The sequence below is a fragment of the Phalacrocorax aristotelis genome, chromosome 4, assembly GCF_949628215.1.
Source record: "Phalacrocorax aristotelis chromosome 4, bGulAri2.1, whole genome shotgun sequence".
Classification (NCBI taxonomy): Eukaryota; Metazoa; Chordata; class Aves; order Suliformes; family Phalacrocoracidae; genus Phalacrocorax; species Phalacrocorax aristotelis.
The window spans coordinates 7,919,653-7,935,642 of NC_134279.1; the positions used below are offsets into that span (position 1 = coordinate 7,919,653).

The window sequence follows — 15,990 nt, forward strand, 5'->3', positions numbered from 1 at the left end:
AATTTCATTAAGCCACCGGCTCTGTTTAATAGCTAACAAAACTAAACAACAAAAATAAGAGCAGCAAACCAGCAGGTATGTTAGAAAAGTGTGGCAGGATTGCACAGAATGTAAGCTCTGCTTCTTAAAAGGATAAGACAGAAAATTATTTACTCTACTTTGAGAACACCTGGCACTAACTCTATTGGATATCAGGACAACTTAAGTGAAAGTGGTGTTTATCACAGGGCCATGTTAAGTGGATTTGAGTGCAACAGAAATAAACAAAACAGCCTCTGGAAAAGTTTCAGGACTTCCAAACTTGGCGAGAGCTCTGGTGTCACAGACGGCTCAGGTCATTTATTAGGAGCCAAACAGTCAGCACAAATGACAACATGTGCTTTTATGTCTGTTGGTTTGTTTCTCTTGTTTGTTTCCTGGTAAAGAAGGTGGATTTCATAGACCTATGTTAGCGTGGCACTTCCCCTCTCACTTAAAACCAGTCTCTAGCCTGCTCATTTGACAGATCCTATATCTTCTTTCGAATATGCTCCTTTGCTCTTCTTATAAGGAAACCTCTCCTTTGCTGCTCTACTTTTTCTTATCTGACACGAACTAGGCAATTCTGGTTTCCTGTAAGTGTGGTAAACCATTTAAACTTTTACTAACAGTTGTGATCCGTGCCGCCTGCTTTTCAGAAGTGGTGTTTTGGTAGATGATCTAAAACGAACAGATTGCATGCTACATATTCCAGGATATAATCATCTTGCAATCTTGCATCTTCCTTGCAAAAGTTGAAAGACATGCGTATGGGCTGTTTTCTGCAACTAGAAACACCTTTCTAGACATAGGATGGGCCTCCCATTACTCCTAGCCAAGTATCACTTCTTCATTTCAAATAAAGAATGTAAAATAATTTCTGAGTTCAGCATGTTACACAATTTATTAGACCCAGCAATTTCAAGAAGTCCAAGATGGAAATCCAGGACTTTGTTTTCAGGTCAATGATAGTGGTGGGGAGTTTGTAAGTCAAGTCATCCCCTTAGCCTCTCCTTTGATCTACTAAAATTTCTAGATGTGGAATGTGTCTCTCCATTGCTTTAAAGTTCTCTGTTGCAGAAATAAGCACTCTGGTGGGAGAAAGCTCATGCAAGCATTTTCATTTCAGCGGTCTCTTGTGACAGTTGCAGTTGCTCTCTTCAAGTCTGACATGGGAAGATGAGTGTGGATAACTAGGAGAAGGTCATGGTAAAAACCCATTCTGATGCATTTGTTCCTCCCCTCCCTGAGATCTCTGATATACCTTATTCAAGTGGTATAAATTACTGCTGACCCTGGAGAGAGAACCTATACTCAGGCAGAAAACATTGGAAACAAAAGTCAAAACCACTAGATATAAACAACTTCAGAATGTGTTAAAAACCAGTGAAATTTTACTGTCTTGTCCTCTGTCATTAAAATAGGAACATTTTTACAATTTTCTTTTTTAATAGTTAAGGATTTTACACTGAAGTCTAAGGACACATTCAGAAGGTTGATATTAAATACCTTTTCTCAAAACTTTGGCTGCTGTGAATATCATCACTATCAAAGAAGGAAAAAAGTAAGTTTTTTCACCTTTTAATGGCCTAGTATGAGGCAAAATGTAGTTTTGATTTTTAGCAATTTCTATTTTTTAATGGAAAATTTCTTTACATCTTTAGTTTTACATTTTGGGATAAAACCTTTGCTTCTATCTAGCTTTGAAGTCCAAGCACAATATTTAATGCCTTTAATTATGCCATGAGAATTTTATTGTCTAATACTATTTTTTCCTGCTAACTGGCTGTTTCAGTGCATTTATGCTAGATAGAGCATAATTTTGATCAGTGATACATTCAGACTATCAATTACAGAACCCTCTAGAGTTTACAGATAGGAAATCTGATGGATTCAGTGTCTTGTATGCAGCTAACTGGTAACGTGCAGTAACTTATAAGATAAAAATTACCCCCAGTAGTTTTACACAGTATTTCTGTGAATCATCCTTTGACGCTTTATTTAGAGCATCTGTCAGCATTTATGTTATTATTCTCATTGGACATCATTCAGCAGCCACCATTCCCCTGTCTGCAGAAGGTGGTAAAGAAACTTGCTAGACTATCCGTAGCACAGCTTCTTGAAAGACACCTGCTTTCTCTTGTCTGTTTGGTTTTATTCTTGTTTGTTTGTTTGTTTTTGGTCTTGTCATCTTTGATGAAAACAAAAACATATATAACATTGCTGGGTGCTTACCTTTGGTATTATTCTTGAAATATTTGGTGTTATGATGAAATTGTTCCAGTGAATAAAGAAGTAAAACAATTCACTGGACAGGGAATGTACGTAAAGAATACCTTAGGATGGAAAAGACCTCCAGAGGAAGAATGCAATGTCCCTGCTCAAACCAGGTCCAGCGAGACCAGGCTGCTCAGGGTTGGTTCAGCCAAGTTTTGAGCATATTCAAGGATGGAGATTCCTCAACCTCTCTGGGCAATCTATCCTAGTGTTTGATCACCCTTGTGATTAAAAATGTTTTCCTTATATCTGACCTGAATTTCTGATGTTCCAACTTTTGTTTATAATTTTTCAGTCTATCTTTGTGCTAACCTCTGAGAAGGTAGGTCTAACTTGGTCTTTTCTATAGTCTCTGATGAGACAGTTGCAGATGGCAACGAGGCCTCCCCTTAGTCTTCTTTTTGTAAGGCTGAGCAAAGCCATCTCTTTCAGCCTGGCAAAAGCCCTAACCCTCTGAGCCTCTGGGTGGCCTCTGCTGGACTCACTTCAATATGTCAATACCTTTCTTGTGCTGAGGGGACCCAAAACTGGACACAGCGGTCCAGGTAAGGCCTCACAAGGACCCAGTAGATGGGAGCAGTCACTTCCCTTGATCTGCTGGCTACACTGTAATACAGCCCAGGGTGCTGTTGGCTTTTCTTGCCGGGGGGGCACACTGCTGGCTTACGTTGCTGTTATCAGGACCTCCAAATCCTTTTCTGTGAAGCTACTTTCTGCCAGGTCAACCCCCTGCTTGTACGGCTTGTATGGCTGTAGAAAGTTATTTCACTCCAGGTGCAGGACTCTGCTTTTGACTTTTTCAAACGTCATGAAGTTGCTGTTAGTCCATTTCTCCAGCCTGTCAAGGGCCCTCTGGAGTAGTAATGCAACCTTCCAACTTGTCAGCCACTCTCAGTATGGCATATATAGTCTACAAGCTTGCTGAGAGTGAACTCTGCCCTCTCAGCCATGTCATTAATAAAGACATTAAACAGTATTGGCCCCGGTATCAATCCTTGATATCCTGAATTGATCCAGCCAATTCTCCATCTACTTCATTATCAACTTTATTCAGTTCATACCTACCGTAGCTCCAGTTTCAACTCCAGATCGGCTCTGGTTTTCCCAGCTCCATCCCTGCATGCTTGAGCAATGTCGCTATATTCCCCCTGCCAATAGCCCCTCCCTGCTTCTGCCTTCTGTATGGTTTTTGCATTTGAACTCAGTCAGGAGTTCCCCACTCCTCCATGCTAAGCCCGTGCTGTGCCTGCTCAACTTTCTGCCCCTCAGTCTGGACCATTTTTTCTGCTTTGAGGAGGGTATCCTGCCATATCAACTAGCTTGCTTAGGCTTGTTGGCCTCCAGGCCAGTCTCCCATGGGATCCTGCCCAGCGAATAATCTGAAATCCACTCTCTTAAGGTCCAGGGCTGTGATTCTACTGTTTGCCTTGGTCACGTCTCTGAGGATTTTCAACCTCACAGTCTCATGCTCGCTGCATCTACAGTTGCCTTTGACCTTCACAATTTTGACCAATCCTTCCTTGATTGTAATGCGTTCAGCAGAACACATACCCATGTCAGCTCATTGATTACTGGACATATCTACTCCTCCCTGGGGCTTTCCTCTTCATCTGTTCCCCCAGACTTTATAGTTACTCTTCACATGCCCACCCATCAGTGTCATTGTGCTCACACGAACGAACAGCAAAGAGTGATAGTCCAAGGTCCAGACAAGTTTCATTACTGTCTCTGCAACATCCCAGACCAAACATCTATCAAGCAACAAACTGCCTGAGTGGTAAGATGGGTTGGCAGATTAGTCGATCCTTCACAAGAGAGTCTCCAATGACTATCATCTACCTCTTCTTCCTGATGCAGATTGAGGCTCAGCTGGCTCTGATGCACCCCCTGACGGGTCTCATTTCTCCTCAGTTGTTCTTGGGGCACCATACGTATTTTGCAATTGCAGATCTGCAGAGATACAAGGAACCTTTCTTCTGTTGCCAGGAGTCACAAGTTTGAAGCATGTTCCAACTGCTGAGTTAATAACTAAGCTTTTAGCAGTTTTTGATAGCAGAGCAAAGCTGGCATGGGAGAGGTGAAAGAGGCGGATTGTGTTGGGGACATCAGACCTTGCAAGAATTCTGATGTGTGTTGTTAGGCCAGGAAGACAGAGTGTGGAGAGCATAAGGATGAAGAAACTGCAAATCTAGCACACTACCAGGCACACTCACTGAGTCCAGTGTGCCTGCTGAAGGGAAGGGATGAGTAAATGAATCTGCTTTCAGGTGCAGAATTCAGATCAGTATTAGGATGAGTGTCATAGAATAATACAATCTCCAGGCAATCACTTAAAGCTTTCCTTGTTTATTTCCACACCAGAGAGAGGCAAAATCTTCAAATTTCCCAAGCAACCAGAAGTTCCACCAAAATAAAGTCTTACTGAAGAGGTTGAGAAAATATCATGCTGATGTTTCATTCTGATTTTGATTACTTTTGATTTCCCACGGTATGATAAATTAAATGAAAATAATTTTAAACAAGAAAATTGAGTAGGAAAGTCTACTCCTTTTCCCTGGATTTGGAGGTAAATACCAATTTATTTCAAACTGAAATACATCAGAAAAGGATTTATTTCTGCAAAATGTGTTTCTGTTAATGGTCCATATTGTCTGTTGATGAATATCTGAGCGATTGTACTTTAGACTCTCCTCTTGAAAGAGAATGTGATACCTTTACTAGTGTGATGAATATTAAATACTCAGTCTTGAGAAGGGTGATCTCTCTTATGCCTGAAGTCTCCACAGGCCAGAAAGACTGTTTACCCCTTGCTGTTTCTTAATTTAAATCCTTTGACTGGACTGCACTCTGATAAATATATCTGTAATGTTAGTGGCCTAACCCCCCTTTGCCTTTTTTCTTAACAAAGTGTAGTTGATAAAAGGATGGAAAAAAGAGAGATGACTGAAAATGTATGGTGTACTAAAAATGTGTTATACATACTTTACACGCTCATGCTTCATACATGGTCAACACCACTATGAAATATTATTTTCTACCTTGTAAACCAGCTTCTTAATAATGAGTTTGTGAGATTTGACACGTTAGAAGCCAAAGCTTCCCAGTGTTTTTCTAAATCGTATTTTCTTTTTGCCTTAAATCACTGAAGATCAGAAGTATCTGTGCCTAAAGTGGGATGACACTTGGACACAGTGACTCGAATGACATATTGAATTCTTGAATTGCAGCTAAGAAGGCCACTCAGAGTGGTTATCTAGTCTTATGTGCTTATAAATTTAAGCAATAAAACTTTGGGTATTTTGCTTCAGCAAAATTCTTAGTCTTATGTTTAACTGTAGGTAAGGGATCTCACTGCTTGTAATGTATGAAGTAATGCAGTTCACTCTTTCCTAGAAATGTTTTCAAAACCAGCTCCTGAGTCACTTTGAAGCTAAGGCAATTCCAAAACCTAGCAGTTTGTTGCAGACAGACTGCACTGTTGCAGCAGGCTGTTGCAAAAAATCATAGTTAACCCCCTGTTTCATCTGAACCTCTTTCTGAGATTTCTTGTAGACTTTTCCCAGACAATAAGCCTATGAAAAATGTATATTGCATTAAAAAGATTAGAAAGAATCTAACCACAAGCAAAGTTACAAAACCAAATCTACCTTAAGGGGAAATGGGAAACAAAACTAAAAATCCAAGCCTGGGTCATAATGTTGCTTTTCTGTATCGCAAACTCATTATGAAGGTAGCTTTTACTTAACCTCTTAGTTCTCACATTACTCATGTTAATGGCCAAGTTTCTGATACCGGTGACATTTATCAACTGATCATCTGTGACTCCATGAGTCACTGTCTCCAGGCTTGACATAAACCACTCAGACTTTGTGCGAGGGTCACCTGGACTTTGTCACTATTTAACAATTGAAAAGGAGCAGTATTTTCTTAAAGTGCAGGCCAGGCCCTCCAGTGATGTAAATGAGTACAAGAGAAGCAATGTCAATAGAGCACTGATGTTTCCTAACGCTCCAAGGGAGCTAAGCAAATGGTGAACCTCTAAGTTTTCCTCTGTGCTTTCTTTTCTTTGCTCATTTGTTCCTTTGCTCTCTTCAATTAAATCAAACATGCCTAGATACATGCAGTAGCTGATAAGCAGCTGTTGGCTTATTGCATCTGAATACTAGGATGCACTGACCATATAATAGACGAAAAATTTTGGGCTGTTCATTGTTTGCTCTGTGTCTGGTCTAAATCTAGAAGTAATGACAAAATTATTTGGTTTTCTGCTTTAAAAGGGGAGGCCTTCTGAATGCGGGGAATGGTTATCTTGGTGTTTTTTCAGAGAGTATAGAGAGGTAATGTAGGAGTAGCACATAGGAAGGAAGTGTTTATTTACCCTGCTTTTTAATAGGGTGTTGCATTTTGGCCATGCAAATGTGATAACTCTGTATAGAAGCTTTGATTTCTTAAGAGGCAGAACATTCAAATTAGGCCCATGGCTAATTCTTTCCCATGCCCACATCTGTGAAGAAAATCCTGTGGAAAGGGGGAGAAATGAAAAAGCAAGCTGCCATTGCCCTCTTCACATAGGCTGCAATACACTTGGCTTGCATACAGCTAGTAAAGCTGTAGGTAGAAGAGGGCGCAGCGGCAACATGGGGGCCAAAGTTTATCAGTGAGCCAGAGTCACTGAAAAAACGGTGTTGAAATTCATTCCTGTTCTTGGCAGCTGATTTGAGAATACACACAGACTTTTTTGAGGTCAGCTGGGGCTCCAAGCCCCAGGAAGTAAAAAATGCATGCTTAGTGAACTTGAAAATGGCAAAATGTATTCCTGACCCGATAAGTAAAAGATATTGATGAAGTTCAGAAATTTATAGTAGGGGAACTTTCATCCAAGCGCCTGCTGTGTATTTCTTTAGTACATGAAGTCTTTAAAACAGTAGATTAGGTCAGCTGAATCAGACCACTGACTCAACGTGGAGAGTTTCTCACTGTCAAAACACTGTCTGAAACTTCTACTAGTTCAGTACTGCTGCTGGTGTGCAGCTGCTGGTTAGTGAAAGAACGTGCTTATCCATGTGTCTCTGCTATTCTACTTCAGTCCTGCCCTGAAATAATGTGTCACAGGATCTATTTCTGGATCAATGGCAGAAGTCACCAAACAATCCTTTCAAATTATTCTGTTGATCAGATGAAGGCTTAACTCGCCTCTAAAGACAACAAGGCCAATGTAATGTTGAATGCTGTAATTAGTTCCATATGTTTTGAGGCTTTAGAGTAGAGTGAAATGACCAGAAGTATACTAATAAATAAAGACCATATCCTGGTATTGATCTGCATGTGGAACTCACCTCTGAAATCAATAGGGAGCACTGAAAAAAATCAATGGCAGGATATGACCCTTAGATAAGCTAGTTTCAAATCATTCTATCTCTTTACTACAAGAAGACAGGTTACTTTGTATTATCTAAGCCCTCAAACATCCTCAAGAAGTTTGGAAAATAGGAAAAAGCCACACAGAAGGGAACTGATATAGAAATATTTGCATGAAGAGATACTTGTGTTTTGTAAGACCTTGACTAGTCATTGCTTTTTAATATCAACTCTCTGGATGAAACATTTAAATGGTTTCTTGTAATTGAGGCTGAAAGTCTCGGAGAATACCTTGGGGAAGAGTGAGTGATGTAGTAAAAGGAACCAGTGTTTACATGCACTTCCTGCTAGCATTATCGATAACCTTACCCTACATTATAACATGGGGAAAACTCTACAGAAATTAGGCCTTCAGGCAGTTCCTCTGGATGAGAAGTCAGCCATGTGTTGAAGAGAAAACGGAGCTCAAGGGACACAGCATACCTTTTTTTCCGAGATAGGATTTTGACAGATGAGCGTAGTATAATGTGGTTATTTTTCCTCTACTGGGTGTCAAAAGGCCTGTTTTTGCAACACATAGGTTATGTTTCTTGGATGTATTTGCTTGTGTTAGATCAGTGCTGTGTGGGATCTTCTGAAACACAAGACTGTAAACAGGGGCCTCACTGAAGCTTGTTACAGCTCCCTTCAGGCTCACAAACTTGCTTTCCTTCAGAAACCAAAATGAAGGGATGGGCGTATGGACTCCTGGATACCTCTCTATTATGGCATCGAGATGCAGGTGGAGCTTATGCTGTGACCTAAGTGCACAAGTCCTGGCTGACTAACTTCGATGCTCCTATGACCTGAAATAACAAATAGCTGTAAAATGGCTACATGGATACTCCTCTCACTAATTGTTTTCTACTGATGGGAGTATTAAAAAAAAAATTTATTTGCTGGGAGAGAAATCTTCAAGCAAATATTTCTGGGAGCAAGAAAAACTACTTTTAATACCCAGAAGTTTTTATGTGGGCTTACTCTGATGAACATTGTCATATTCTAGTAACGTGGTACAAGGCATGCTTAATGTCAGCTAAAAAGCATTGCTATAATGTGGAGAAAATTGTAGATTTGAACCTGAACAAAAATTGAATCAGAGGTATTTACCCAGAGAGTTTCTATCTTCAGAATAACTCCCTTTACTTGCCCTTGCTTGTTGTCTTTATTTTTTTTGTGAAATTGCATGCGCATTTAATGCACTTGAAGTGTTTCACATTGCCAGACGTGGTATAAGCCTGCACTCAGAGCCTTGTGGACAACTTGTTATTAATATTGGAAGACATAATCTAGCCAAAATCCCCTCTAGATGGCTCCGATGTTTTCATTACCTTACCAATCTTTGCTTAGATCCTTGTCTGACTCTTTTCCCTATCTGTAGCTTTGTTCTCATTTAGAATTGTAAGTTTGAAGGTTCCCACTTCTTTTTATCCAAGAAGGAGATCTATCTCAGTAATACAAGCTTTTGCATGCTGCCCCATTAGTGTCTCATCTTAATCCATGCCTTGAGGGTCCAAATCTAGGGAGGATAGACTAATTCAGTCTCCACACAGATCTTGGACTCTTCTCAGACTGTGCCAACAAATGTGCCAATTAAAATTGTGTTTTCATGACATTGCAAGCCAGCCCATTGCAGAGAATGTGGATGAATTAAATGGATTTATAATTCAGGTTTCAAAAAAAATTAGTTTTTCCTCCAAAATTATCTTACTTGTATCATGTCATTGTTCACGATTGAGTCGGAACCTGGAATGTTACCTTCAGATTATAGAAGCTGGCAAAATTCATAACCTGGCAAAAGGGAAAATATTCACATAGCTCTTGGCAAAAACCCAAATCAAACTATTCTTTTTAATTGCAGGTGAGTAATAGCACTCTTACATTTCATACAAATAACGTCAGCACTCTCCTGCTCTGTGATTGATGGGATGTTTTAAGTGGAGTGCTTTAATTCAGCACAGCTGGACGTCTCTTGTTGGATTCCCCTCTTAGTCCAAGAAATTTTTGGTTTTAGATGTATTGGCAACAACTTACCCTGTTAAGGCTGAAAAATATCCCTCAAGAGAGTAGATGTTGAATTGTCAACTCTGCTTGGTCAATACCTCTGCTAATGAAAACTGGGGATTACTGTTCAGTTGTTTGGGTTTTTTTGAACCAATTCTCTTCATCTTCAAGTCTCGTTTGACCTTTTGGATTGAATTGTAATGGTCTATCACAAGTAACGTATCTGTAGCATAAGTGCTTCCTTGTAGTACTTTTGAAAGGAGCTTTTCCTTTCCCAGGATCTCTGACTTTTCAATGCTTTCTGTGGCTAGGATTAAGCAGCAGGCTGCAGTTTAGGACACCTTAGTAGAATTCCCCACACTCCTTTAACCTGTGTGCATGGCAAGTGACAGAGGAGGGCTCCTGTGGGGGTCATAGGAAAGCACTGATAGGGCAAAAATGCACATTTAGCTTGTGTAGATGCTTGCATTCCTAGCTTAAATCCAGTGCAGATTTGAAGAAAGGAATTGTGCAGCACTAGTGTATAGTCCTCCATACCATGTGCAGGCCACAGCACTTCGCCAAGCCAACAAAGGGTATCTAGGGAAAGAAAACTGCTGGATGTTTTGAGAAAGGATGGAGACTTGAAGCCATTTATGTTAAGCTTCTAAAAGGGAAGACTTTAACTGTTCAGCAAGTGGGGCAAAAGGTAGGATTCTTTAAGGATCTTACCACACTACGAGCTATAGGGTTCATTTAAATGAGGCGTATATCCACTTTGTGTATTAAGTTCCCTAGCATCAGACTCACATGGATTTATTTACAGTCTCTGACTAAAATCAACATGAGCTTTCAGAGCCCTGGAGTACATAATAACAGGAAAATCGTGGCTCTAGTTAAACACATCCCCAGGGAAAGCCTGGTAAATGTCCAGGGTAATGATTAGGAAAGGTTAACTTATGATGTGACAAGGAAAGTAGTACAACTTAGATAACACTAATAAATGACACTAGTGCCAAAAAATGATAGATTATTCTGATGTGCTCTGTTAAAAAAGAAATAAATAAACAAAGCAGTTTTTAGAGGAATACCCTGAATCTATTTGTGACTATGTACAGTTACTTACTGTTCTAGCTTATTGATTTGGATGTCTGTGTGTGGAAAATGTGTTACAGAAGGGTTTATTTAAAAAATCATCTGGTGTAATCCATGCAGGACAGGACATTACACAAACTTCCAGTTTGTGCAGCTGTCATGAGTGAGCACCCACAATGTCATTTATATTGCAGGAAAATACCAGCAATAGAAAGCTTTTACTGAATGACTGAAAACAAATTTGCAAGGGAGAGACAATTTTCTCTTTGCTCTGGTTGGTTTTATGCTCCATACATTGTAATCCTTAGATTATGGAGTTAGTAAATAGTTTGCCTTAAACAAGAAAAACCCTAAACTTCCAACATTAAAAAAGCCCTCTTTTTCAAGGATTAGCTATTTCATTATGGTGGATTTTCTTCTGTTAGAATATACACCATAATCTTCTTTCCTTCCACTTCAGTTATATGAATTATTATTGCTGTGTTTCTGGCAAGTATATATTTTTAGACTTTATTCCTTGTTATGTTGCAAGATCTCAGTCTTGTACAGGCTTTCAGATATGCTCTCCCTCTCATACAGTCATCTGAAATACAGATTTCAGCGGGAGAGTTCATAATGGAAAAAAATTAAGCAACACTAAAATTTGGGATCTAAATAGTTCTGTCTTGCTCAGTATTTGAATAATTGCTCAATATTCTGGACTTCCTGTTACTCTGATGGACTCGGCATGTCTATTCAGGGCCAACGACTGTGGTGCACAGATATCTGATCTGTCTCTGAGAAACTGTGGTTTGTCTATGCAGTGCTGTCTGGAAACTGTAGAGCAGGTCTCACAACTCGAGCAGGGCCCTGCACCGACACACTCCTCTGGCATCCAGTTTGGCAATTAGTTTAGCTGCTGTTTATTTGGATGTATTATGCTCCGCTACACTGTGTAGACATACTGAGGTTGTATCTTTTAGGGGAGTTGATGGAGACACATCTTAGCACAATGAAAAACAGACACTCCTTGCTGATGCACTGAGATCCTGTGGGTATCTATAAAAAGGTCTATTTCCTCAGGTCTGTTCTTGAAGTCTGAAACAGATGTTTTATCACACTTTCACTGACTCCAAGGGAAAAAAAAATCTCTCCACTTCAGCAGGAAGATGAGGCCTCCTGACAACAAAATTTTTGTTCCAAATGATATAAGGTGTATTCTATGGCACATAATGAAAAAGCTACTCAAAATACGAATGAGGGACATACTTTCCCCACCTTCTTTATAATGGATAAACAATATTTGCCTGGATGATGCTATTATAAATCATACATCTATTATGCAATTATGCCAAGTGTTAAAAATTTAGTGTTTATATCCGCAGTAAGTTAATGTTCAGCAAGGTCTAACATACATGCTTTACACCATGGTCTACAAGATGTCTCACTGAAGTGTAAGCAGCTGACCGTATGGTATGTCCCTAACTCCTTTCCATGTCCAGGCACTTAGTCTAATTTTGGCAGTCAGTGAGACTTAAAGACCTCAACATCTCTGAACATCAGGCCAATTCTTCAAGGCTTGCACAGGCATAACAAGATTTCTATCGGAAATAAGAAGCCAGCTACAGATGTAGTTACCAGTCGAGAAGGTCTCTGTGTTACATTAACATAGGTATGGACCTACGGTTGCTTTCCTTCTGGCACAGTTTCTTATTGCTACTCTTACTCTTCTTCTGATACAACGGTAAAGGATTTCAGCATGTTTGCCATGTTAATGATGTTCTCATATTGCTATGTGAAGCATAAATAAACACCTAGGGCAGCCGCCAGCCTTGCTAGGACCACAGTCTTTCACAGAGGCACTGCCATAGAGGCAATGGATCCAGCTACCGTGGGAAGCTCCAGGGCAGCTCCCGTCTGAAGTGGCTCTTTGCATGAATGCCAGATCCCACCCGACTTACAGGGAGCACAGCCAGGTGGTGCCTGACTGGGCTGTGGGAAACTAGGGCTTTCCCTGTGGAAGTTTTTCCAAGACAGCTCTCAAGGTATCCCCTGGTGCCCAAAGTGCTGCCATTTCTCTCTTTCTTGAGCTGTGTTGTCTGAACAGGGAATGCGTTCAAAACAAATTGGCTGCTTGTCTGGGCTCCAGGAAGCTGACGGTCTAAAATACAAGAAGAGAAAGAATAACACCATAAAAAGATATGCTTTTCAGCCTGCTAAAAATGAACATATTTGTCACTGAGACCAAACAAGACCTGGGGATTTTTTTTGTGTGTGTGGTTTTCTTTTTTTTTTTTTTTTTTTTTCTTTTATCAGCTTCATTAACAAGATACATATACAGGCTTCATTTATGTAAAGGTGTAAAGTTGAGAAGAAACGAATCAGTTATTTATAAATTTCTCAGGAAAAAGATACCTTTTCGCTTTTGCTGTATGATGAGAGAATTACTAAACCAGAGCAAAACACAGAAAAAGGATGTTTCAAATCCGAGGACAGTTACTGTAGTTACTGCCCTAGCTTTTCCTGTAATTCATTTAATTAAGATGATGTTTGTAGTGTGTAATGTGATTTTTTTTTTCTCAATTGGCTGCAGCCACAGCTATGACTCTCTATGCAGTGAACTGAAGCTAGAATCCTATGTGGTTCAGCCAGTTTAAAATATTAAAACTACTTTCTTCCCTCTGCTCTTCCAAGCTTTCTTCTTTGCAGATGGCAGAGGACAATATGCTGGGTCTGCAATAACACTGACTCAAAATTCCTTGCTAATTGTAAGATAACTTCCTAAAGATTGCAAGCAAAAGGAAGTCAGAGAACAAAGCAATGTCAAGTATGCACATGTCACAACACAATGTGCTGATTCCAAGCCTTTGGAAACATGCTGAAAGACATGTCTGGAAAAAAAAATAGGGAAGTGCTTCCACACAGTCTTTCAGCATGAAAACAACAGCTGAATGTGCCTGTTCCCACCAGGAAAAAATACCCTGAAATAACAAAAGGTGCTGGAAAGCTAGAAATGAAATCATCAGAGGGCAAGTACACTCTTTTGTCTGTTCCTAAAATTTACATAGACTGTACTTCCACTACATTGTAAATCAAGGGATCAGCCTGGAGTAGTGTTTGACTGAGAGGTGCCAAGAAGACCAAGAAAAGTGGAATGTATAAACAGGTCTCTCTTACAATGAAGGACTAGTAGAACAAAACAGAAGTAAAGCAAACAAAGGGCCACACTTTCAGATAATATATCTGCAGGAATGCAAACTCTGTGCATTCCTGATCACTCCTGAAGGTACAAAAGACATGGTCTTGAGGAGAATGGCATACACAGTGTTTCTTTGTGAAACAGCGTCTGCCTGCATTCCCTTCATAACCACAGGTAAATCTTTGCACCATTGGTGTACTTTAAAGGTATAAGTGTTTTCAATTAGGTCTGTCACTGTTGGCTTGCTGAGTCCAATTTTCTGTCATCTTAAGAGCTAAGGGTTGAGTAAATTCCAGGGGAAAATTATGGGAGCCCAGTGAAAGATGACATGTACAACACAAATGAAACACTGCATCCTTCTGATTAAGATGTTACAAAATGTCACCTCCAAAACCAGAGGGATATCATACATAAATGCAAATGAAGCAACATTCAGTAATGAATAATGATGTCACTCGGCATTTTTCTTTCAAAGCGGACAGAAGGAAATAAAATTATCCCTAGTTTTTGCAGGTAGAAACGAATACCGAGATGAAAAGCAAGTTTCCTAAGATTGCATATCAACTCTCTATCAAATCTCTGTCTTCAGATTCTCAAGTGACTTTAAAAAACTGTTCCCTTTTGTTAACCGCCAGGCCCCAGAGAGCACTTAGGACAAGTGCACCTGAAAGGCTTGTTTTGCATTCAGTGCTTCTAGTTGTGCTCCCAGAGATACATGTCATAAAATGACCTCGGACTTTGTTACTGTTTCCGACAGTGGGCATAATATGCATGAAAATGCAAACCCAACCTTACTTTAAGCAAAAGTTATTTAGCCACATTTTACCAAAAATTTCCAGAGAGATGTTAAAATCTAGCGTAAAGGTTTCTGCCAAATATAGAAAAAGTATTTCTGTGATTATAAAGGCTGAAAATGAAATAAGCTGTGAAACTCTTTGTTTCCCCTGGCTGCAAACTGTAGTATCTCTCTAAAACCTATTTGTCTGTCAGATATTCCTTGTCAGTGTGCTTTTTGGGATTCAGGTCTTTCTTGCTTATTCTATTTTGGATTCCAACTGTATGAAGCACCGTTTAAATTTGGTATTCAGCTGTCTTCCATAGATTTTCGTGTAATTAATGGATTTCTCTTTCTCTTGTGGACTAAACGGAGAATATCTGTCTGAGTCTTACTATAGCAAGTGATGTTCATGGAAAATGTGGCTTCTTTTGGACCAATACTATTTTTTATTATTATTTGTGTAAAGAAAAACCTGACCAAACTACACCTTCTATTTTTTTTAATTTCACTGCTTGCCATAAGAGTTAGTTGCTTACTTTTCTGAACTGTGGTCTGTTATGGTTCCAGGACTTTATGCCCACATTGTGTCTGTATAAGCAATAAAATTTGCACCAGTTGCCAGTCTCAGGCAGGCACGATGCATGCATAGAAAGCAACATGCTGCAGGACTGGTGTCAGCACTGGGGGTGTAACACTAATTTCCATGTGTGCAACTTCACCCTACCATCACAAGTCAAACAGCTTTGCACCAGCAGTGAACTTGAGAGCATGCCACGAGATGCCAAGTATAGATGCTAAGCAAATTTACACTAAAAAGAAACCCTCTGCCATAGTAAATGGCTATTGTAGATGCTCTTTGAGGCTGAGACTATGCCTGACTGTAACACAGACAAATGTGAGGGAGTGAGATATTCTCTTACTGCTGTGCTTGGCCACATAAAATCTGGGAGCTGGCAGCGTCAGGCGGGTAATAAGGCACATGAAACTGTTGAGCAATGAAGGGAAAGAGAGATGGGGAATGCGCCTTAAAAAAAGCTTTTGGTTCACACTTTTGTTGGGCCTGCCAGAGGTTTTGAAATGATCCAAAAGACGAGCCTGTTGTTGGGGGTACGATATCCTAGCAAATTGCTTTTCCAGGAGCAAGGGAATAGTGTCTTTCATCATAATTCCTCCTTTCAGACTCCTGCATAAATGAATTGAAAGCTAACTTTAGCTAGAGAAAAAAAAAAAAAAAGAAAGGAAATACAAAGGTTAAACCCAAGCA

At 39.8% G+C, this 15,990-nt stretch overlaps 1 long non-coding RNA gene across 1 annotated transcript in view; it reads left to right on the plus strand.

Annotated features, from left to right (window-relative positions):
- The window catches only part of LOC142056048 (uncharacterized), a 93,599-nt gene that overhangs the window by 46,264 nt on the left and 31,345 nt on the right, over positions 1-15,990 (plus strand). Inside the window, exon 10 of the long non-coding RNA XR_012660190.1 lies at positions 1,473-1,582. This is a non-coding gene — a long non-coding RNA (uncharacterized LOC142056048). The remainder of the gene's footprint in view (positions 1-1,472; positions 1,583-15,990) is intronic.